Source organism: Lathyrus oleraceus, chromosome 3 (assembly GCF_024323335.1).
Source record: "Lathyrus oleraceus cultivar Zhongwan6 chromosome 3, CAAS_Psat_ZW6_1.0, whole genome shotgun sequence".
In the NCBI taxonomy this organism is placed as follows: Eukaryota; Viridiplantae; Streptophyta; class Magnoliopsida; order Fabales; family Fabaceae; genus Lathyrus; species Lathyrus oleraceus.
Window position 1 is genome coordinate 64619763 of NC_066581.1, and position 9596 is coordinate 64629358.

A 9596-nucleotide genomic window follows, 5' to 3' on the forward strand; every position below is an offset into this window, starting at 1 on the left:
ATTTAGTGCGCTGATGCTGTACTGGATTACCAGAAAGGTAGTGGCACTAACATTGTCACAATACATCAAAGTAGTATGAGACAGTGGGAAGTGAAACTCCAAAAGAAGGTTGTGAAGCCAACAAGATTCAGAAACCACATTAGCAACACTCTTGTACTCAACGTCAACACTGAAGCGAGAAAGTGTCGATTGTCTCTTGGAAGACCAGGATATGAGGTTGTCAGCAAGAAACACACAATAGTTGGAGGTAGAACGGCGGATGTCAGGACATCCACCCCAATCAACATCAGTATAGAAGACAAGTTTCTTAACACGGGATGGATAGAGATGCAAACCATAATGTAGGGTGCCCTGAACATAACACATGATGCGTTTAAGGGCAAGTATGTGGTCAGTGCAAGTGTTATACATGTGAAGAAACACTTGTTGAAAAACATAAGAGATGCCAGGACGAGTGAAAGTAAGATACTATAAGGCTCATGCAAGACTCCGATATAAGGTGGGATCGTCGTACAGAGTGCCGACGGAGGTACTGAGCTTCTGCTTAGTGTAAACTGGAGTAGCAGAGGGTTTGCATGAGGCCATGCCTTCTCGAGCAATAATTTCACCAACATAAGTACTCTGACTAAGGAAGAGTCTGCCAGCATGTCTGGTCAGCACAATACCCAAGAAGTAACTCAGTGGACCCAGATCCTTCATAGCAAACTCAGAGGCAAGGAGTGCCATGATGGATTTTCGAAGATCATGGGAGGAGGTGACGAGGATGATGTTATCAACGTAGAGGAAGATGTAAGCCAAATCAGAGCCACGTCGACAGATGAAGAGTGGTTGATCTTTAAGTGCTATGCTGAAATCCAATGGTGGACACAAAGTCAGCAAAGCACTAATACCAGACACGAGGCATTTGATTCAGGTCATAAAGTGATATTCACAAGAGACACACATAATCTAGGCGATGAGGGTCATGAAAACCAAGTGGTTGACGCATGTAGACCGTCTCATGAAGGTCACCATGTAAAAATGCATTGTGGACATCGAGTTGATGAATAGGCCAGGGTTTAGACAGAGCAATGGTGAGAATAGTGTGAATAGTCGTCGATTTTACTACAAGACTGAATGTCTCATCACAATCGACACTTGCAATCGGTGACCTACCATCACCTACAAGACGAGCTTTGTAACGCTCAAAATAATCATTAGATTTATTTTTATGACAAAAAATCCATATACAACGAATAATATTAACATCACAAGGCTGTGGAACCAAATCCCATGTATTATTTCTAATAAGAGCATTAAATTCATTATGCATTGCAAATTTCCAATTAGGGTCAGATATGGCTAGTTTGTGGTTTTTGGGAAGAGGTGAGATGGTCTGATCATCAATGGTAACAGAAAGGTTAAAAAGCTTTGTGGATTTGTAGATACCTCGCATGCTATGGGTGGCTATAGTCTGAGTAGGAGGTGCAGGAAGGGCTAGTGGTTTAGGTGATGAGGAGGTATCAAGCGTATCCACGGAGAGGGAATGAGATGCCATGGTGGTGGATGAGGCAGGAGAAAGATTATGTGGTACGGAAAGTGAGTTAGACAGGGGGTCAAGTATATGAGATGGCAGACTGGGGAGGTCACCGTAAAGATGTTGCAAGGTGGGATTGGTCTACTGATGGACAATAGATGGGTGCAGGTCATTAGTGAAACAATCATAGGCGATGAGAGATAGGCGAGGCATGTGAGCAAAGGGGATTCGTGTCTCATAGAACAGGACATGTCCGAAGATGATGATCTTTCTGTATGAATCAAAACATTTGTAGCCTCTGTGATTAGTGGAATACCCTAAGAAGACACGGGGGGGTTAAGCGTGGTTGCAGTTTGTTAATGATAATGGATGGAAATAGGGGATAACAAAGACAACCAAAAACATGAAGATGTGTATAGGAGGGATCTTGAGGATATAAAAGTTGAGTAGGAGAGTGATTTGACAAGTTCTTTTGGGGAAGGATATTAAGAAGATATGTAGCCATTTTAAGAGCATGATGCCAAAATAAGGGAGGATAGATGAATGAGCGAGAAAAGTGTGAATCATGTTGTTAATGGTGCGTATTTTACATTCCGCTTTGCCATTTTGAGATGAAGTGTGAGGGCAAGAGAAACGGAAAATAAGACCATTATCAACATAATATTTATGACATAGTGTATTGTTATATTCACGACCATTATCACATTGAAAACATTTGACAGTTTGATAAAATTGTGTGCGAATTTGATTAGAAAGTGAAGTGAACATTTCAAAAACTTGAGATTTGTTACTTATCGGAAAGTTCCCCCAAAAATCAGAATAATCATCCAAGAATAAAACGTAATACCGATGACCAGAGGAACTTAAAATCGATGATGTCCATAAATCATCGTATAAAATATCAAAGTGCATTAAAGTAACATTTTCAGATGAGTTAAAAGGCAACCTAATATGTTTTCCAAACACACAAGAATTACAAAATAGTCATAGAACTCATATGTTCACAACCAATTAACTTATTTCTATGAAGATACTGCAAAGTAGAAGAACTAGGACGGCTGATATGACTGTGCCAGAGACTAGAAGCAATGCCAACAAAGTGAGAGGGAGAGGTGAATGGGTAAAGATAGCCAAGGATATCACATCTCATGAGAGGGATCCCTGCATAAAAGTCAAAAACTAAGAAACCAAAAGGATCAAAGGAAATAGAAACATTATTGTCAACAGTGAGTTGTCGCAAAGATATCAATTTTTAATAATTTGTGGTGTGTGTAAAACATGGTTAAAGTGTAAGGGTTTGTGTTGGTGAGATGTAGGTAGAGTTGTGTGACCAGACCCTTGAATTAGAATACCTTGTCCATTACCAACAATCAATTTCTAATTTAAATGACTTAAATTAGAATAAGACGAGAGATTACCTTGGGATGTCGCTGTATGGGACGAAGCTCTGGTGTCCACGTACCATGTATTGTCTAGAGGAGTGAGAGACATGGTGTGCATAAAAGCTACAATGTCAGTGGGAGTTGGTGAAGCCATGGCAGTGTGAGCCTGAGGACGCGCTGGCCTAGAACGTCTGGTTGCCTCAAATGACCGGTGGGTTGGGTCCACTAAGATGTAGGTTAAGGGCACATAGGCACACCCCATGGAGGTGAGATCCAACCCCAAAGGGAGAAATGTGGTTAATGGGGTTGCTGCCATGCCTGAGAGGTCTATAAGGGACAATATAATGGGAACCACCACATTGTCCATGCCCCCCGGTGCTAGTATGATTGTTGCATTTTCGGCCAGAACTAGGGTGGTTATTTTGAAGATGATTGGAGTTCTACTATGGGGAATCATCCGAGTCCGGTGAAACGGCAGTGTGAAATGCAGTGGGATAGTGGGTGTTGTGAATTTTTGCCAAGATGGATTCCTCTAAGGTGAGCATGGAGCGAGCTTGAAAAAATGATGCCAAGGGGTTGCTCTGGCGAATTATGTTTGCAACCCCACGATACGACTCAGACAGTCCGGACACAGTTGAAGGACTAATCAGTGACTGCTGACTGATGGTCCAATGTTCTTCAACTGATCAGAGAGTTGTTTAAGACACTGACAATATGTAGATACATTATGAAAATCCGCCATATGAGAGGATAAGAAATCCTGATCGAGTGAAACAACATAAGAGTTTTAATTATCTTAAAATATATCATCCAAACGGTTCCAAGCAACTATAGTAGTGGATCCTTTTTTCAAATTGGTGGTAAGTAAATCAAGGTATATGGTGGAGTAAATCCATTGAAGAACGTGGAATCAACAGTTCTCCACATTTCAAATTTTGCATAAGTGGGCGCAGGTTTTTCCTTGTCGGGTTGAGAAATGATGTGATCGAGAACCTTGTGGGTACGTGCATGAATTTAAAACAGTTCAGACCATATAATGTAGTGACTGAAATTCTGGTATCAAATATGAGATGTCGAAGGTAATGTCTGTCGCATCCGCGAAAAACAACCGGCGGGCTAAAACAAAACAAACAGAGCCGCCACCGTGCGTTATTTATCCCAAAGAGCGAAAGGAAACGCTCGAAGTAAACCTGGAAAAGACATGGTCTCGCGACCAAAGAGAGATGGGATCGGGAGTCAGTTATGCGAAGGGAAGGTATTAGCACCCCTACGCATCCGTCGTACTCGACGGGATCCACGCTCAAAAGAATAGAAGAAAGGTTGCTAAAACTGCTCACAAACATCACACACACACACTGGAAACAACACAGGTGGGATAAGAGGGGAACGGGCTCGCTAGGATATCGCATCCTATGCCTACGTATCTCATCTGGAATGAGAATCAGAGCTACCGTAGTTCGGCTCACGCACGCCGAAACAAAACATACACAGGAAACCGACTGCCAATCGCTGGACTTATGTCAGACTCCGCACAAACTGGCAAACATGGAAACCGAATGCCAATCGCTGGACTTACATCAGACTCCGAACCAACAAACACACCCTGGAAACCAACTACCAATCGCTGGACTTACGTCAGACTCCACACAACAAACACCGATAGGATACGGACAACCAATCGCTGGTCTTACATCCATATCCTAACACACAAGAGAAGGATAACAACCAAACAAGTTACTAGGGAGTCTGGAACTCGAGCCTAATAACTGTCAAGCAAATACACACAAAAAGAAAAAGGGTGCCCGGAGAGATCTCGTACGATCTCCTGCCTACGTACCTCATCTGGTATGAGGATCAGGGCAACGTAGTTCCCCTTAACAGGGGAGAAACTTTCTCCTAACCAGAGACCGGGAAATGACAAACTAGAAGGGAGACTGACTCGAGCCTAATAGTTATCATGTATTCCACAATGGTCCTAGGTTGAGTTTTCTACCTAACTTGCACAGGCAGCAAGCTATCCTAAACAGCACAAGCAAAGCAAACATTCACACAATTAGCACACACTATATACAAACAAAGTGGGCTCAAAATAAGGTTAGGCTGTGAAACACAAGCCAACTGGAATCGGGTGATGTTAGCTCTTAACCCTAACATTGAGAGTTAGGGTGAAGCAGATGAAATGGGAAGTGAGGGTAAGACCTCACAGCTCTTATCCCTGGCCTGGGAGAGCTTCAGACAAATGAAAGTGGGAGTTCAGAAAGTTGGAACTCTTCTCCACATATGACCGACTCAACAAAGATCTTGGGTTAATATCCACGATGCATCAACACAAGGTGTGTGAGCAAAGTGGATGACACACAGAATAGCAGGAGATGGATTGCACATCTCTTATATCTGCCAATTGCCTTATCAAAGGTCTTTTCCTGCTTGGCACAAAGATAAACAAACACAAGCATTGCCTCTTAAGGAGGGCTTCAGACAGGTGCCTGCCCAAGTAACAGGACAGGTCTTCCAGACTACATGAAGTCAAGAAAGTTATACCTATGTGGTTAAGCAACCAAGCAAAAGCAAGTTCAAATTGAACTTAAGCAACTTATGTACCTGTTGCAACATCACACAAATCAGTTAAACTGTACAGACAAACAGACAACATGAATATCAACAGTCAAACCCAATGAACAAAGCCATAAGCCAACAAGTCAAACTTAAATGAGTCCACAATCCTACAAAACACACAATGTTAGTAGTCAAAAGCAAGCATCAAATGCTCAAGTGAGGTTGCATCATGAACCACATAACCTGGATGTTCAACCTGAAATCAAAGCTCAAAGATGAGACAAACCACTAGGTCAAGGCCTAGGGTCAAAGAGGGAGAAAAAATTCAAAACAGAACATGAAAATTGACATGAATCAACTTCAATCAATTAAGAACATCATCCAAAAAGTCCCACATCAATATCATTCACCAATTTCATTTCATGAACAAAATATGGCAAGGTATGCACATTGAAAGCACATTGAGACAACAGAATGAACAAATGCACATTAATTCAAAAATGATTCAATTAACTTTGGCAAAAATAATGGGTAAACAGAACACACAACATGATCATCACACAAAAAATTAGGGCATTTGGACATGATTAAGCAGGGTAATCAAATTCATCAAATCAAAGCAATCAAAACAAGCTCAAATGAGGCACCAAATGCTACATCAACTTAGCACAAGCCTAAAACAGAATTGGCAAATGATAAAAACTTCAAACCAAAGCCAAAACAAACTTTAAGATGTCTAGAATCATTGTGAAAAATTTCACATTCATATGATAAACAACCATAATTTCACAAATCATTGAAAATCATGACTATTCAAAAGTTCACAAATGATCATCCAGAATGAAAAATCTCAATCAAATCAGAAATGATTCCAAAAATTCCAGAAAAATTCATGATCATTCATAACATTCATATCAAGCATCATACAAAAAATAATGGCAATTGGAATTCATTTGATAGGGTAAACACATAGCACAAGATGAACATCACAAGGTGTGACACAAATTGTCACACCTAACTTAGAAAAATCATACCTTAGCAATGGCAATTGATAAAAATGCAAACTCAACACCAAAATGTCCATCAAGATGTCTAGTTTCACCATGTAAAATTTCATGAGCATTGGATAAGAATTGAGCATTTCACAATTGATGAACCAAGGCAAGGTCAAAACATGACATGTATACACAAACCCTAGGGCAAAATTAAATCCAGCCAGGCACAATTCATGAAAAAATAATGATAAAAAACTAGACACAAAATGTGACATAGAAAAAAGAACCACATATTTTTTGGAGCATTATTTAATTAGTTATGAATTTTTAAAGTGAGAAAAAAAATAAAAATGCATGAGTGAAGCATACATGAACATGTGATGGAAAATTGAAATAAGCATTGAAAATCACACGCTGCCAGGATTCGAACCCAGCAGCTTTTCAAATGAGATTGGGCGCGCGCTTGCATGGGCCAATCAGGAAGCTTGCATGTGTGTCCCATGCAAATAGTAGCATGCAAACCCTACCAGACCTAAGGCAACACTTTATAATAGAAAAAAACCGTTGCCGAATCCTTGTGTTCTTCTTCTTCAAAACCTCGCGCCATGAACAGTGAACAACGACAATCATGATGAACTTTTTTCTCAGTTTTTGAAATTAAACACATGAATTGGTAGATCTTTCAACGTACATCAATAATCAACCATTAACTAAGCTTAAAACATCCTAAATCATGAGAATCAATCAACTTAAGTTTCATGCACTAAACTTAAAATCAACATAACTCAACGAATATTGCATGGAATTCAGTGGTTCAAAGCTCAGAATCACAAGCATTTCAAGATCTACAAGATTCACATAACAATTTCAAGAAATAAGAGACACGAATTTTTGACCTCTTGAAGTGCAGCTCTTGAGTTCACGCGTTCCAGGCCTTGCAGTGCTTAGATCTTCCTCTAGCGAGCTTGTATGAGTGAATGGATGAAGTCTTGATGTTCAATTGAGCTCGAATCTACAGATTTTGAATTCCACCATTGATGATCCTCAAGCTTGCATAGGCTTCAAACTCCACGAATTCATGTGATTCTTGCTTGCACCTTGCTCTATGATGATGCTAGATGATGAATTTGGCAAAGAAAATGCAATTGGATTGAAGAATTGTGAAGAAAAAATGAGAGAGAATTTTGAGAGACTTTGAGAATTCTAGATCTAAGATTGGGAATTGTGAAAATTCTGTTATGATTTGTGTTATATATGCTTCACTAATCATGTTTAATTAACCTCTAATCAAATGCTAATGAAAAATGGTTAATTTGGAGGTGTTTTGCAAAAATTATTTTTTCACCTTATGCATGGCATGGCATGTGAATAGTTCACGTTTTTGCATTCATTTTCTCTCAAAATAATATTTTAAGGCCAATGGAAATGTTAAAATGTGAAAACAATGCATTATTTTTGAACTTGATTTTTTCCCTCCAAAATGAATTGAATTTTCAAATATTTATGTGAATGGAATGCATGCCATGTAATGCCAATTTTGGAAACTATAAGTTGAAACAAGAATGTTGCAAAAAGAGCCACATGATTTGGACTTATGGTTTGAAAGTTATGCTCCTTTGAAGTTCCATGTTCATTTGACCAAGATTTGACCATATCTCTTCAACCACACATGAGAAATTCATGATCTTGGACTTTTTGGAAATGGGAGAACAAGATCTACAACTTTCATGTTCAACAAAATTTCATTTGAAGCATTCTTGATGATGTAATCTTGAGGAGAAAACCTTTCCATTTTTGGCAATTTTGAATTACAAGCCACTTTCTATTTTGGGAAAGTTTTGTCCTGACCTTATTTTCTTCAATGTTGATGTTTGAAATGTCAAATGAGACTTGTTTGAACATGAATGAAGTATTTCTAACCACTTCCCACCTCCAAATCCAACAGTTGACTTTTGGTTGACTTTTGTTGACTGATAGATGACTTGGTCATGCACAGATGAATCTGAGCCTCAATCTCCTGATGAAATGGCTCCAAAATGAAACCCTAGCTTACACAAGCTCCAAAAAACCATATAATGACCCCCATCTCCATGAAAGACCCCATCTCCTTGCAAAACCCTGATAGGCACAATACAATTGATTAGGGTTGACCAAAGGTCAAAACCCTAATCCCAAGGAACATGATCAGGCACAATGAACCTCTTGGTGATGATAAGACCATGATGATGGTGATGTACCATTTCAACCAAGATAAAGATCAACCTCCTTTAGGAACCAAGAAACCCTAATTGAAGCATAATCCTCAGATGATTAATGATCAATCCATGAGACCCTCAAGCTTGAATCTTTTAACCTCTTTATCTTCTGAGCAAGACTTAGGAGGATGACTTGCTTATTGCTTCCTCATGATATGCAAAGATGTAATGCCTAATGTCCTAAAAAATGAAATGCAATATGCTAAGCTAGTCCCAAGAGAGGAGGGCAAATTTTGAGGTGTTACAATGTCACGACACTAATATCTGAACAATACAAACAGGATAAAAGATAAAGAACAGTAATGCAAGAGACACAGGCAATTGTTAACCCAATTCGGTGCAAACTCACCTACATCTGGAGGCTACCAAGCCAGGAAGGAAATCCACTAAATAGAATCAGTTCAAAGACTCTCAGTAAACAACACAAGTTACAGTCTTTTTCACCTAATCTCTACCCGTGTGACTTCTACCTAATAACTCTTAGATATGACATCCCACTCACCCCCCCTCAATCACACCAGTGATATAAACAAGAATTACAATGAAAAGAAGACACTCTTCAAAGACACACACTTGATCTTACTTAACAACTTCAATCAAGTAGACACACACTCATGCTTAAAACCTTTGAGTGACAAATTACAACTCAAAAATCAGACCAATTCAATCATCTATGGATGAATTGAATGACTTACAATTCACACGACCACACAAGACTAAAACCCTTATACAATCTCAATATTTCGTTCTTTATTTCTTGTGTATCAAATCAGGTTTTCCATGTCCTTTTTATAGAAGCATTTGGATGGGCTTGGACATCATAAAACCCTAAAACTATTTTCCATTCAAATCTTCTCATGACAGTTGATTAGATCTCTTTGGAAAATAAGTT